The sequence below is a fragment of the Mytilus trossulus genome, chromosome 14, assembly GCF_036588685.1.
Source record: "Mytilus trossulus isolate FHL-02 chromosome 14, PNRI_Mtr1.1.1.hap1, whole genome shotgun sequence".
Lineage (NCBI taxonomy): Eukaryota > Metazoa > Mollusca > Bivalvia > Mytilida > Mytilidae > Mytilus > Mytilus trossulus.
The window spans coordinates 27,181,457-27,197,951 of record NC_086386.1 but is presented as its reverse complement, the minus strand read 5'-3'; the positions used below and the strand labels follow the sequence as shown (position 1 = coordinate 27,197,951).

Sequence of the window (16,495 nt, the reverse complement as noted above, 5' to 3'; positions counted from 1 at the left end):
GAGAAACGAGAAACACGTATATATTACATAAACAAACGACAACTACTGTACATCAGATTCCTGACTTAGGACAGGTGCAAACATTTGCAGCGGGATTAAACGTTTTAATGGGCCCAAACCTTCTCCCTTTTTCTGAAACAATAGCATAACATCACAACATATAAAAACATACGATAAAATATCAATTAGCAGACTTAACTCAATCAAAAAACGTATGATTACACAAAGAACGAATAAATTTGATCTGCGATATCTGAATACAAATGCAAAAAGAAACCAGTTTAACGTACACAAAATGTTTTCTCCGACATATTTAGATCATATGTTGTAATTCAAAAGCACATAATAAAAAGTGCACAGTGTAGCTTCCAATACTAGGGTTGCCATTAGATTGATCCAGGAAATAAAATTTAAAAGCAGGGATAGAATGTATTGGCTATTACAGGAAGATAGCTATGGTAGTGACACCAGTTAATTGTATAATGATGCTTTATAAAACAGTTTAGAGTTACTATGAAAATCTAAAAACTAATATCCCCCTATATCAGACTGAAACAAAATTTAAAATGATGTTTGACAGTGGTATTATATGTTTTTGAGAAAGTTGTATTTAATTCTGATTATTTGATTTTCTGGAGAAGCGGATACAAATATGTATATAGTATATTGTGAGGTACTAGTAAGAATATATTTTAAATCACCAAATCATCGGAAAAGATCTATCGAAAACACATGTAATAAAGGGTATAGATTGAGAAATACTGTTTGATATCAATAATTTTTACGAGAAATTCTATACTAACAGATGAGATTCTGATAACGACTGTTTTTTTATTTAAGATATTCAAAAGTCTGTTGTTTCGGGTACTTTATTTATATTTTTTTTTACATGTTGTGTAACTAACATGTAAAGCAAGAGTCAGCTTCAATAAATAGTCTAAGCAATGGTACAAGAGAGGAGAAAGATACAGAACGGATATTCAAGCTCCATCATCATTAGTGAAATGTACATCCATGCCATTTATCGAACAAGTAAAAAAGGAACATCTTAGTTTTATGAAAGTTGGAAAAGGTGAGATATCTTCTCTTGTGTTGTTGGTCCGATATTTTAGTTTCAATATCTCCATTTCATTTTCAATTTGTCCTATCAAATAAATTGTGAATCACTGATTTCACCTTTGTTCCTATAACTTACGTTTCTGAATATCCGTATATTCATACCTATATAGAAATAATTACACGTTAGAATTTGTGTATATGTATATATGCATGTATTTACATGTAAAGTTACCATCAGTATATATTGAAGCATTTAAATCTTGTTAAAGCATGAAATAAGTTTGAAAAAAAGTTGAAGTTTATCAGTTTTCTCTGCTTACTGCTGGCAACAAAACACTTCATAAGGCATATGTCCTTGAAGCTGGTCATACAAAAGACTTACTATAGAACTCCCTGACTAAAATTGAACTTAAGTTATGTCACGAAGTCTTAAGTACCAATGGAATTTGATATAGTATAGATTTTAATGATGGTGTCCATTGTCGGTGGAAACTTCCTATTGTCAGTATGGTGGTCCAGTGGTAAAAACTAGTTAAAGAAACAATTTAAGTGTTTCACTTTACGTCCTAAAAGCGAGGATTAAAATAACAATTTAACGCTTTTCAGGTGTGAAACACAGGTGATACCTCTTTATTATCAATTTCTACACTCAATTTAGAATACCCAATCCCAACGCTTTGTATCTTAAGAATAATTGCATCTCTCAAATTAAGTCATCGCCGAAATTGAGTCCAAATATTTACTGTGACCATTTTGCTGAATAGTAAGACAGTCCTCAAAGAATTCTCATAACATTAACGGTGAGCTATTTCAAAGAGAAAAATACCTTTCATTTTCATCTATAATTGAACTTAAATTACATTTAAACTGTAATGGAGAACACATGGGTTATAACCAGGAAAATCTATGCAAAGAACTAAAATAAATGCAAAGGTAAAATACTGAAAATCTATGCATAGAAATAAAATATCTGTAGTAATAAACAGAAACATTTCAACAGATAAACATTTCGTTATAGTCAAGGTTTTGCTGATAAACATAAAAGTGTATTTTCTCTTGTGTTTATATGTCTTTTGATCGAGTTAAACCATTTCAATTGCTATTTTCTAATGTGTCTTTCTATGTTGTGATGTTACACTATTGTTTCGGGTAAGGGTATAAAGGTAGGTATTTTTAAACACCTGTCCCAACTCAGGACGCTGATGGTCAGTACATTGTAGTTGTCATTTGTTGATGTGGTTCGTGAGTGTTTCTCGTTTTTTTTTATACAGATTAGACCGTTGGTTTTCCCGTTTTAATGGTTTAACACTTATCATCTTTGGGTCCCTTTGTAGCTGTTCGATGTGAGCTAAGATTGTTGAAGACCGTACTTTGAAATAAACCTAAACATAATGTGTTACCAACATAGAAGATCAGGTGCGCTTGACGTAAACATAAACATAGTGCTACCAACATAACAGACCAGGTGCATTTGACATAAACCTAAACATAGTGCTACCAACATAACAGACCAGGTGCATTTGACATAAACCTAAACATAGTGCTACCAACATAACAGACCAGGTGCATTTGACATAAACCTAAACATAGTGCTACCAACATAACAGACCAGGTGCATTTGACATAAAACTAAACATAGAATTACCAACATAGAAGATCAGGTGCGCTTGACGTAAACCTAAACATAGTGCTCAACATAGCAGACCAGGTGCTCTTGACATAAACCTAAACATAGTGCTACCAACATAACAGACGAGGTGCACTTGACCTAGAACTAAACATAGTGTTACCCTCATCAGGTGCGATTGACGTTACACTTAACATAGTGTTACTAACATAGAAGATCGGGTGCACTTGACGTTAAACTAAACATATCATACCAACATTGAAGGTCAGTCGCACTTGATGTTAAACTAAACATAGAATTACCAACATAGAAGATCAGGTGCGCTTGACGTTAAACTTATTATAACATAGTGCTACCAACATAGCAGACCAGCTGCACTTGAACTAAAACTAAACATAGTCGGTTACCCTCATCAGGTGCGCTTGACGTAAACCTTAACATAGTGTTACCAACATAGAAGATAAGGTGCACTTGACGTTAAACTAAACATAGTGCTACCAACATAGAAGATCAGGCGCGCTTAACGTAAACCGGAACATAGTGCTACCAACATAGCAGCCCAGGTGCACTAGACCTAAAACTAAACAGTGTTACCCTCATCAGATGCGCTTGACGTAAAACTTAACATAGTGTTACCAACATAAAAGATCAGGTGTTCTTGATGTAAAACTTTACATATCATACCAACATAGAAGGTCAGGGAAACTTGACATAATACTAAACATATTGTTAAAAACATAGGAGATCAGGTGCTCTTGTAGTAAAACTAAACATGTATAGTGTTACCAACATAGAAAGACAGGTGCGCTTGACCATAAAACAAAACATATTGTTACCAAAAATTAAGATCAGGTGCGCTTGACATAAAACTAAACATGTATAGTTTAATCAACATAGAAGATCAGATGCACTTGACTTAAAACTTAACACATGCAGTGTTAACAACATAGAAGGCCACGTGAACTTGGCGTAAAACTAAACATAGTGTCAAAAACATAAACGGTCAGAGGCACTTGACTTAAAACTAAACACAGTGTTAACAACATAGAAGGTCATGCGCACGTGACGTTAAACTAAACAAAGTGTTACCAATACAGAGGATCAAGTGCACGTGATGTAGTTACCAACATAGAAGGTCGGGTGCGATTGGCGTAAAACTAAACATACATGTACTATGGTTACCAACATAAACGACCAGGTGCAGTTGGTGTTAAACAATTAACACTCATTGTTTTTATATCACTTTAATTATAAAAGAAAATACTAGTTCTAGTTGTTTTACTATTTTTTTTCAGCTAACAACGGTTTTCAATATTAGCAATACAACGTAAGAAATCATTTAATATTTGAAATGACTAAACCAACCCATAAAACTTGAATCAAGCACAATAGAAATGGAATCAGACTGGTGCAAAACAGTTTACTTTTGACCTTGAAACAAACCTAAGATTGGAAATTATGCAGTTAGGTCAGACATCTTTGTTGTATGTACGTTTTTACACACATGGGTATTGTGAAGATTCAAGGAAATTCTACTAATTAAAATTAATATACATATAGATCTCAAACATGCGAATAATAAAGCATTGTAAACTGTCAGTTAGGTATCATTTTTGACATCTTTAAGAAATTAATTCAGCGACCGGTGTCATAATAATGTACTGTTGAAATGACGTACATTAATGGATTGTGCTGCCAAACAAATATAATTTATGAAATTTAATGTTGTTTATTTTCTTATGTTTATACGACAACAATAAAAGTATGAATATAGACACTCAAATAAAAAAAGTTATACAGGTCAATCAACTAACATGCTAACGAAAAGTCATCTCTGTAAACATTTCAGAAGCTTATACTTTAGGTTTAACCTGAGTCTTATGTCTTTCAGTACTAAGCTCTATGTTTGACCCATATACATGTACATGAGCCATTTTCGACAATACATAAGTCTTTTACTTTAAACAGATTAAACATTTTTGCCTACTCAAACTTGCTTGTAAACATGTTCCATACAAACAACTTGTTGAAGGTATTCCTCAAGATTTGAAAATATTGGATTATGATATACATGCTTAAGGGCAAAGAAAACATACAACATCGTTAAAAGTATATACAATTGCATTTGAAATTAATTCCTTCAGGTTACATAAGCTGGCTTAGAGACTAGATGAACAACATGACCATCGTACAAACGCGGTTAAAACCTTGTTTGTTTGGATAAAAGATAGAAATTCAGTAGTCAAATAGGTAATTTATTAAAAACATAACTTTATCCCCCAGGTCGATTAAAACATCATGAAAAATAATATGAACTTCACAAGATCAAAGGATCGATTTTCTTGCTTTGCCAAAATCATGATTGTAACCTAACTGAACGAGTTCTGAACATTTGATAAAGACAATGCACTTTATGTTGAAAGACTTCAATGACATGCCCCCACCCCTCTGTACCGATTTTGTCTCTGTATACCGTTGTTTTCACGTTTTAATTAACACCGTGTAATTATCAGAATAAACATCTTAATTCTATTTTATCATTTCAAAATTTAAAGTTTAAATCTATGAGCCTAGTTTCACAAAAAGTCTACCATATCTAGACTAAAGTCCCCTCTAAGGATCGACAACAACTGTTTAGATGAGACAAGTTTATTTAATCATTCAAAACATGATACCTGACAGGAAGACCTGCAGTTTTTCCTATCTTTATGACTTTTAACATGCAAAAGCATTTAAATAGATTATTGAAACAGTAAGCACTGGTTTACTCCAGCTTATTATCATATGAAGTCATACGTAAATACGGTTGATAAATCACTCATAATTTTAGTTAATGTTACGCAAGATGAATCTCGAGTGTTGGTTCGTGTAATCCATTAATGGATTTGGGATTTTCTGTCCTGAAAATCTTGTAATAAGTTGAAAGAAAGCAGGTTTTTGTGATATTAATATCATTGTTAAGTATTACCGGCAATCTTCGCTGGAAGCCATCGGTTTAACATTAAAGAAATACCTTTCGTTTAGAATTACCACTTTAGGCTGGAAAAATGCTCCCATATATCAAGAATATCATGGATCGTATATTAAACAATTCTGAACGTTATATGAAATACAAATAAAAAGTGCAGTAAACAATTGAAATTGAAATTAAAATTTCAAAGATAAAGATGTTCATCCTTAGCATTGAAGAGAAAACAAATGCTCTATGTGCCTGTCCCAAGTCAATAGCCTTTAATTCAGTGGTTGTCGTTTGTGTATGTGTTACATATTTGTTTTTCGTTCATTTTATTCTATATAAGTAAGGCCGTTAGTTTTCTCGTTTGAATTGTTTTACATTGTCATTTCGCGGCCCTTAATAACTGACTATGGGATATGGGCTTTGCTCGTTGTTGAAGGTCATACGGTGACCTATAGTTGTTAATTTATGTGTCATTTTGATCTCTTGTGGAGAGTTGTCTCAATGGCAATCATACCACATCTTTTTTATTTATATATCTAACAAATTATTAGACTGAACCTTGGAGTTTGCAGTTGGAAAATAAGTGACATTTAAGACTTTCTTTTTCCTTAACTTTTATATTACTTTAAGTTACCAATAGAATTGGGAATGGAAATGGGGTATGTGTCAAAGAGATAACAACCCGACCGTAGAGCAGACAACAACCGAAGGCCACTAAGGGAGCTTTTTTTGGGGGGGGGGGGGGGGGGGGTGCTAGGATGAAATTTGAAAAAATAGGCAGGACAGGAGTTTTTTGCAAAAAAAAAAGTCAGGACGACAATTTAGGTAAAAAAAAGTCAGGATAAACTAAAAATAAAAAGGCAGGACCGAACAGAGTGAAAAATAAAAAGGCAGGACAGAGATTACAGCAAAAAAAAATGCAGGACAAAATTTTTCATCCCCCCCCCCCCATAAAAATCAAATGGTAGCTCCCTAATGGGTCTTTAACCAATAGAACCTTATTATTGATCTGTATATTTGCTGCGCAATAGCTCATTAATATATACTATTTCTATAGTATATATCTAAACTATTCTTCGAAAATTATTTAAATCAAGTTTGGGACCTAAGGCAGCATATATACAACATACACACGTTTCTATACAGCATTGTCTTGAAAACAGTTTACTGGTATTCAATAAGCTACAACGTTTAAAGATGCCATTTGAAATGAAATCATGCGAGAAATTTGTTACGTCAATATGGCGGATTAAAAGACGAAAATTAAATGAAATAAAAAGAATCAATCAGTACGATAATAGGATTGTGTAAAATGACAATTACATTGTAACAACTTTTGTAATTGAAATTTATTCAAGAATTTAAAATGAGGTTCTTTGAAATTGAGAGTAATCCATCTTGACGAGTTTACGTGAAATTTTCGGAAGCCAGCTGCGCCCCTTTTATGTTTTAAATTCGTTGTAAACTTCCATTGGTCATAAAAGCTAAGCATTGTATTGTAATAGAGTAATACTATATTTCTTTAAGCGAAATTAACCACAGGTACTTATTTCTGTAATTTATAAAAAATAATTATCTTACACGATAAATTGTTTTTCTGACATTTTTATGTAAATCAGTGTTATAATAGTCACAATTAAGCATAAAATGGTAAACGATGGTATTAAAAGGGGTAATACTGTGTTTTCCATCATGTATGTCAAAAATTACATCCATTTTATGCAGTCGTTTTTCTGAATTATTTAGATTTTTAAACGTTTCATAGTATATGTGGTCATAGTTATAAGTAAAAAGTTGTTTTTTCAATAACAACGAAAAGAAAGATTTAAACGACCCAAATATTTAGTGGACACTTCATTACATCGGCTGGATGTTCTTCAAGTATATGCTATCCTTCCAAAGACTCAACTGTACAAGCAATTACAGCAGTACATCGACCTGTCCACTAACGTTTCACGAATTTGTTGAATTGGGAGGGAACCCTAATCAAAGAGAAACTGGGTCCAAAAACATTTAAGATATTTCATATATGATCATTTGACTAACATAAACACTAAGACATCACAAAGGCATAAGAAGACGATGTTTAGTATGAAGTGTGTTGAGTATACTGAGTTATTTAATGTAGACTAGTTAGCATAGAATATTCACAATACTGTTATTTTGAGTGAAATTATGACAAATGTCGAAAAAGCCCTTTTAATAGCATTATTGCAGAGTTTTAAGATTCGCGTCTGTGACAATCTTAATATTTTAAAACTAACTTTTACTTGAACATTACTCAAATAATCTCCATTTCATTATTATTATTTTTTTAATCATCCAAATAGCTATATGAATTAAGTAAAAGAATTCAATAATGCTTAAATGCATCAAAAATATTAACATTTTAAAAGACCATTTAAAATACTTATTAAAGCTATGACAAGTGAAAGTATGATATTTTTATTGCCTACAATTACATTCTAATAGATTTAAGTAATTTTGAGATATGTCAAATGCTGTCAAAATTTAAAATTATTTTAATTTGAACCAGTGGACAATATAATGTAATTGAAAATTCCGTTATAATTACCAATGACCACATCGACATGTGTCGCACATAGTTATAATTATTAAATCTGTATGTGGCCAGTAAAAAAATTGGATTCACTGGAATTTCCTATAGGAGGCCATATTCTGCCAGTTTATTAAGGGTTTTCTTGAAGTGATATTCTTATTGCTTATAGGTGACCTAGTCGATACGTATTGAATACCTTACATGCGTGAATAGTGAATGGATACTAGCAATGTGTCAAAGAGAAAACAACCGACCAAAAAGCAGAAAACAGCACTAAGCCGGCTACAACACAAAGAGAACATCCCACACCAGAAGGGTTTTACCCTGATAAACATGTATAATATTTGCTAAAAAAAAAGACGCCACACTTTTTTTGCTTCATCAATTTTAATTATACTTTTTGTATTAAAATCATGAATGAGCATAGGGCTCGCAAATACGGAATCGTAAAAGGACTTTGCAAACGAGACAGGTTATATGTACTTAGATATATCTAAAAATGAGCATCATCTGCATGTATGCGTCTTCATTAATCTTGGACAGTTATACATATAATACAAAACCTTACAGTAAACTGTTATTTCATATAAATAAATACTAAACCTCTCTGCTCGACGTTTGACATGTTACATTTACGGAATTCAATAATTTTAAAATATTTTATCAACTGTTTTCTATACAAAACTATTTGTATTTTTCGAATCATTGAACATGAATAACTACTTTCAGCGTCAGACTATAAATGAATACATGCCCTCACGAAATCATTTTCTGTGGTAGAAACATATTTCACGGTTCATTAGATGAGTAAAGATATATATTAAGTACTTTTCTATTTAGATCATTTTTCATTTGTAACATATTTGAGTAATTCAGGTTCACCGGGAAATTGAAAGCCGTGGTTTGTAAAAGTTCGTATTTGAATTCTTAAAAATAATATATCACAACATAAATTTCATTTATCCGAAGTTATTTTCTGAAATCATGATTTACATGTATCAGGAAGGCTTCATACTTGTTTAAATATATAATATTTTCGTATTGTTGCCTATCCAAACCTATATATATATATATATATATAAACGAGTCTAAATTGAAAACTACGTTCAAACCTATGACTGCGTTGGATAAAAACCGCAATTTTTATACGTGTGCATGTCAAACAAATTTCGTTGTAGAAGGGTCTAAAAACAGCACAAACAACATTTTTCAAAAGACCAAAAAGAGTGAAAAAGTATATTTAAACAAAACGCATTTGAATATATATATATATATATGCAATGATTCTTAATGGTATACGGCAATAAAAACATACCATTCATTCTTTGTTCTGACTGCTGTGTAAGAGTAGTTTGTTGACATATCAGATGCACCACTTTTCCAGTATCTTTCATAGTATATTCAGTTCACTCGTTTGGAAATATAACTAATCTTGCATCTTATTGGTGAAAAAAATGTTTTTGATTGAAAAAGAAAAAAAAGATATAAAGATACCCTCCCTCCCCCCCCCCCCCCCCACAAAAAAATAAATGTTAAAAAAAGTTTGTTTTTTTATCAAAACATGTTACTCTTGTGGACAAAATACGAAAGCTACAACTTGTGAACTGATAGAGAAATAAGAATTCCCTTTTAAGGAATAAAACAGACAGATACATATTTTTTATTATACAGATACTTGTATAAGTATACTAATAATGCATGTTCTCTTCTTCTACTTCTATTTGCCGTTCTATTATCCATTTCTCATCTGTTTTTACTCCTCTATTACTAAGATACTATTCGCCTTTTAAACCTCTTTCATACAATCATATTGTATTCTTCACACATGTATCTTCTTACACGCATGCTTTCTTCGTTGTAATCTGAACCAAATGTCTTAATTATTCAACCACACCATTTAAGAGGCATAATTGTCATAAATGGCTATTCTAATTTTGTGATTTTTGACTGATAATTCGAATAATGTAAAATTAAGAAAAAAATCATAGTTTAATTTTTCAATTTGAGTAACATATTTTGCCAACTTCAAAGGATCGATAACTTAAACACCCGTTTAACAATGATATATAGCGATATTTCAATCTGAAAAATTCTTTTGTGTCGGCATAGATTTTGGTTATCTCTGGGCATCTCTTGGTCTTTCTGTCTCCGCTCATATATATTACATCGACTCTTTAATACGTTTATCATTGTTTTCAAATTGTTGAACATTGTACATGCAGACCATGTGTTACCAAATAAAATGACAAATTAACACGCAAAAAAGTAAGTAAGAATGAATATTGGTTGACCTTTTGAATCCATCTCAATTATAACCTAAATTATAGGCATAATTTCTGGATTAATAAGTTCAACGTATATTGCTCGTGTCAATACCATGAATTAAAAATATCACATTAAAAATGAAATAATGACAAAAGTTCAGGACATGAGAAGTGAAAGTGTAACGAATGTTCCTTATGACGAAAACAAAGCTTAATGATACCATTTGAGGAAGGTATTTAAGATATCCTTCTTATCTTAAATGTATTCTGTTTCAACAATTTTGAAAACATTTGTACCCCTTCAACGTTATTGAAATATGCATGTTTTATAGCCGCTAATGTAGCAACTTACATCCGGGTATAATTGGTGGTGTATATATATTTTGTAGTAGTCTCATTGGCAATGATACCCCCTCTCCTTATAATTTATGTAGATGATTATCCATCTACAAAGCAAGGCATAATTGTAAGGAATCATAGGAATTCTGTAAAATTATTGCATCTTTACATGCGACTTGTATACCTTTTCCCATGGCCAGTTATTGGTGGGGTTCGTGTTGCTTATTCTTTAGTTTTTTATATGTTGTAAATTTTGTACTACATTATTTGTCTGTTTGTCTTTTTGATTTTTAGCTATGGTGTTGTCAGTTAATTTTCAATCTTAGTGTTTGTCCCTCTGGTATTTCTCGTCCCTCTTTTCCGTCTGAGTTCTAATGCATTAATTGATATATATATATATATGAGCAGCTTATTAATTGCTTTGATGTGTATGCAGCCATTTGCTATAATTTTGTCTTCTTTTTTAAAGCAATCTGTATGTTTGTTAGCTTAAAATAAAATGGTGTACTAACACATACTAAGTTAATTGAATGTTTTTCAACTGATAACATGATGAACATTACTTTCCCAAAATTTGCCTCCTTTCGTACATGTAAGTGTCAACACTTATAGTTTTAAAACTATATGACCCCACCGTTTTGCATGTTGGTAACATATTAATCTTGTAAGTCACGGCATTGAGAAGAGAAGTTTTTGAAAAGGTATTTTAAGTTTAAAAGTTTTATAATTACACCGTGTTCCGTTTTGATTTATGCAAATATGTCATCGTGGTTTGGAAGGGTATGTATTAAGATGCTATCGGCATGGTGGTGTGTTTTGGGAGATGTCGGAAAACTTAATTAAAAAGAAATTAACTAGCCATATAGTTTCAATGAAGGAGTATGGTTTAAAAGGAAAACTTTCATAAAAATAATAAAAATTGAAATTTAGTACATAATTTTATATTTTGAACGTAGAGTATAAAGGGACTGGACGCTTAATATAAATGAAAGAATGAAGTGTCCATAAAATTTTGAAATAACCACTTAAAGGTGCGTTTACTAATAAAACAGAGAGGAACGATGTTACTCTTTTAGTTGTTTACACTATAAAACCCTTACTTTACTTCCAATATTCTTTGAAATTGATGGTCACTTTCGTACGTTTTCTTTTAACTTTGCTCGCCATTGTCCACTGGCGACACAAGAGTGTTCGTTTGTAGATCTGGCTATTCATTTGACCGATGAACTTTTCGTATGAATACGTTTATAACTTTGGAAAAGGCTTCAGTAATTTGTATATTTTCAAAATTTGTTATATATAAAAAAAAAATCAAAAGTTAATTTGAAATATTTCACATGAAAAAATGATCAAAGGGGTAATTCTGTTTTGATCGCATCCTAAATAAATATTGAAGGACACACAATTCCGTGGCACATGCCGTATTTATTACAGAAAAAAAATGTCTATTTCCACAACAACAACACAAACAAACTGTAAGTTGACAGTAATAATAGCTATTGAACATAAGGTATAAAAGATATATCATAAACCAAAACGTAATTCGTAAGGTTTTTTTTCCAAACAATTCAATTGTTCCGACATAACAAAACCGGCAGACGATAGTATTTTGGTTAGACCTTGCACGTACGAATTAAGAAGAGAGAACATGTGCCGTGATAAATGGAATGTCATTCAGAGTTATCATTGGTCGTTAGTGCTTGTCGTTTTGTAAGGTCAATGTTATAATAATCAGTGAAATTAAGACGGATAGTTTCCCGCCTTTTTCTTGTGAAATCTTTGTCCCAGACGAACTAACTACACGTTCTGACCATAATTCATCAAATATATCGTCCTAACATTAGCGGCTTCATTTTGTAACAAGAAATATGATAGTTACGACAAAACAGAAGTTCTTTGTTAAAGGAAATAAATATGTTATTTATACGTTATTACTGAGATAAAATCGCACAAATTGTACAAAAAAAGATGTTTTAGTTGGATAACAGATAAATTGCCTTTTAGGTTATCAGATATTGCAAAAAATCTCCATATTGGAATCATAATTATCTTCTCGCCTCAGCTTTTTAAAGTTGAATTGTTAAGAAACATAGTTGATGTGAGAACAAAATCATGAGTCAAGTTAAAACTAAAAAATAATTGAGACAAGAGGTATTGAGAGGTTTATGATCCGTAACTTTTGCATCAGATTTAAACCATAAACCGTTAATTTGATTAATGCAGATAGAGTCAACACTTGGTATCTATCCTTTATTCTACACCAAAGACCAGAGTTAACACATTGTATCTATCCTTTATTCTCCACCAAAGACCAGAGTTAACACATTGTATCTTTTGATCAGAACCATGGACACTGTCGACACATCTTCTATCTTTATATCTTCCGTTATAAGTGGAACAAATGATCACAAATACATGTTATGACAAAAACCATGTATTTCTGCCAAAACTTTATTGACAACTATTTTGGCATTACTGAATATAAATTCCTGTTTACACTGAACTGCTTTTCAATAGATTTACTTACAAAAAATAAGAATCAGTTATAAAGGCAACGCATATATGTCTTGAATCAGTCGGTCCGTGTTGTTTTCCAAAACCCGATACTAGTACATAAAAACAAACAAAGTATTCGTCATAGCCCATTATAAGTATATTTTTACTTATGTTTACAACTGTAATTTCTGTGAAACACTAGAAAAAATCATCAATGCAGATCGTTTTACGAAAGTCAAATATACTTAGAAAAGTTGAAATTTTACCATGAACGTGTGCATCGTTAGTGACTGAATCTATTTGTTTCCTGAATAACCCGTGTGGGATGAACATTTTAAGCCCAGTTAGTGATTTTTTTTACTTATATATTGTGTCCAAAGTCATCTAATATTATTTGGTTATGATTTGATTTTAAATGAGCGTTCACTTGTGTGAATGAAATAAGCACTAAATTTACTAACTCAATGTTTCTTTCTCATTCAAATTCTTCTTATTCATGTATTGTTCATGTTATGATTTTTTTCCATCGTTTTTCATACAAACTATTAGATAAAGGGTAGTGTAATGTGTACACAGATTATGAAGAAATATAGGTCTTGTAATGTTTGACATGCAACAGATATATAACAAGAGGATGCAATGGGCAAGTCAGTTCAACCATATAAGTTTTCGTCAAGAACAGACGGATGTGCAAAAGAATTTAAGGTTGGTAAATATAAAAAGATGTAGTATGAGTGAAAATGAGACAACTCTCCATCAGTCACAATTTTTAAGAGTTAGCCATTATAGGTCAAAGTATATATGGTCTTCAACATGGATCCTTAGTTCACACCAAACAGCAAGTTATAAAGGGGCCCGAGTTTACATATGATATTCTATATTTTGAGTGGAACTTCGTCTTTTATTGAAAAATGCTGTCAAGTTTATCGGATATTAATTTTACCATTTTAATATATAAAGATCCTTTCATGCTCTGCTAATTATTTTCAGCTTTCAGAAATTAGCGATTTGTGTCGTACCAGCTTACGTAAGGTTGAAAACTTATTTTGAGCATGTATTTTTAATCTAAATTCCCAATTTGACACTTTGTTAGTTTTTTGGAATAAAAAAGTAGACAGTTCAATAGTTACCCAAGTTTTGGTATCCTAAATTAAAAAAAAAACTGTTTCAGTAAAATAATTGACTCCCCGTTGATTTACTGATTGAAATCACACAATAATGTTTACTAAACACCCGTTAAAAATGATGTTACGATGCCGTGAGGAATAACATTGAGGCTGTCACTCGTGTCACTGTTACCTATTATAGCCATCATTATCTAAAGCAAGTGAAAGGGAAACAACAGACCGGATATTAAAACAATTCGGAAGTTACAGTGAGAATTATTTTGAAAGTTGTGATTGGTCAATGAATTCTGATTACTTTCAAATGTCATGACAAGTTGTTTTTTGTCATTGTTATAAGGGTGATTTTGACATGTTCTTTAACTGTTTCATTATAGTAAAATATAAACATATTAAGACTGGGTGTGAACATGTTGGCTTATGACAAGACATAACCGCAAGATACAATTTCGAAAAGAAAGTCTATAAACCCCTTCCATTTTGTTTTTATATATGTAGATTTTGTAATGTGTAAAGTGCTTATTGTAGGCAGCGATATGCTGCTCTGTGGAAATATCTAACAACTTTTGAATGCAAGAAGGTCATATTTCGAAAAAAAACTTCTGTCTCCTCATGCAGTAGAACGTACATTCCAGTTTATTTCAACACTGATTAAAACATGTATATTCATTTATTTGTTGTAGTCAATGAGTTAGAGACCTGTGAAATAATCTGAATTTCAGCATTTATGTAATATTTTCTTACTCGGTGTAACTAAAGTGAAAATATTTAGAAGTTTAGTCACATTATGACATTCATATTAAACAAAAGTTTGGCACCTCCATTATTAAAGTCACATTAACTGACCAAAGCCTGTTTTAACTTCACAGACGAGGTTAATGTGTCGGGGTTTAACACATTATACGAGATTTCTATACAAAATGTATTCTTTTAATAGATTACAGACGGACAGGTAAATACATTACGAAATAAAGGGAAATATGCAAATTATAGTTAAAAGGGGGGAATTTCTGGTGTTTATGTGAGATCAATTTCAATACCAATTAATCGCCAAGACGTAAATTGTCCATTCAGCCTAAAATCCAGTGGACTTCCTATTATACATGTCTTATTTATGGGATTTCTTTCTACTTCATTTGATTATGGTTAATGTGCGTAGATCATAAGATGGGGTTGCTTGTCTTCATTAAATTAATCACTGTAACTAAAGACGAGATTCTGGCTGTAATCTTTCATTCTATTTACCCATGGACCCTTCGATTTCAAAAGAAAAGGCTGTTGTTTTTAATGGTAACTGTCAAAACACAAAATTTAAGAAGACATTTTAGAACTATTGGCAGCCGACAACAATATAACAAAAAAAACTTGACAAAAAAATGAAAGACAAAAAAAAACAGACAACACAAGGCTAAAACATTTTTTGAAGACGAAAGGAAATGTGGATGAACTTAATAATGCAAGTCAAATAACCTTGAGCATTTCTGTTCGATTTCTTCATTAAGTAGAGCCCTTATTTACAGTTATTATTTTGTTCTATTTATTTATATTAATTTACCTATTTCACTTCCATGTTTTTTTTTAATTATACAATTCATCTGAAAACATTTCAATTAGTTGTTCTTTATATACGAATAACCGCAATAAACAATAACTTCAAAACTAAAATTAAAAATACATATTTATAGATAGATTCATTATTATATAATTCATTTTTAGACACCTATAATGAATAAATACGTGGTTTATTTCAATTAAAATAATGAACTTTTATGTTTCTTCAGTAATTGTCAATTCTGTAAAATGTCAAATATAATCAAAATCAATCAAAACATAAATTACAATGATTTCCATGTAATAAATTTTGTTAATAGGTAAAATAAATTTAGTTTTTGACAGTCAATTTATGTGGAACAAATCCCTAGGGTATTTTAAGGTACCCGATAAGTAACATAATATTTAGTGTCAAGATCAGTTACACTTCATTTAAAAGATATATTTTGAATAACATCCTATTTATCAAATCAAAATCAGTCGTTTGTAAACTCATTTCCCAAAACTACAACAAAA

General features: G+C 31.3%; 1 protein-coding gene across 1 annotated transcript in view; it reads left to right on the top strand.

Annotated features, from left to right (window-relative positions):
- The window catches only part of LOC134696162 (zinc finger protein 330 homolog), a 310,551-nt gene that overhangs the window by 199,918 nt on the left and 94,138 nt on the right, over positions 1–16,495 (top strand). The window lies entirely within an intron of this gene.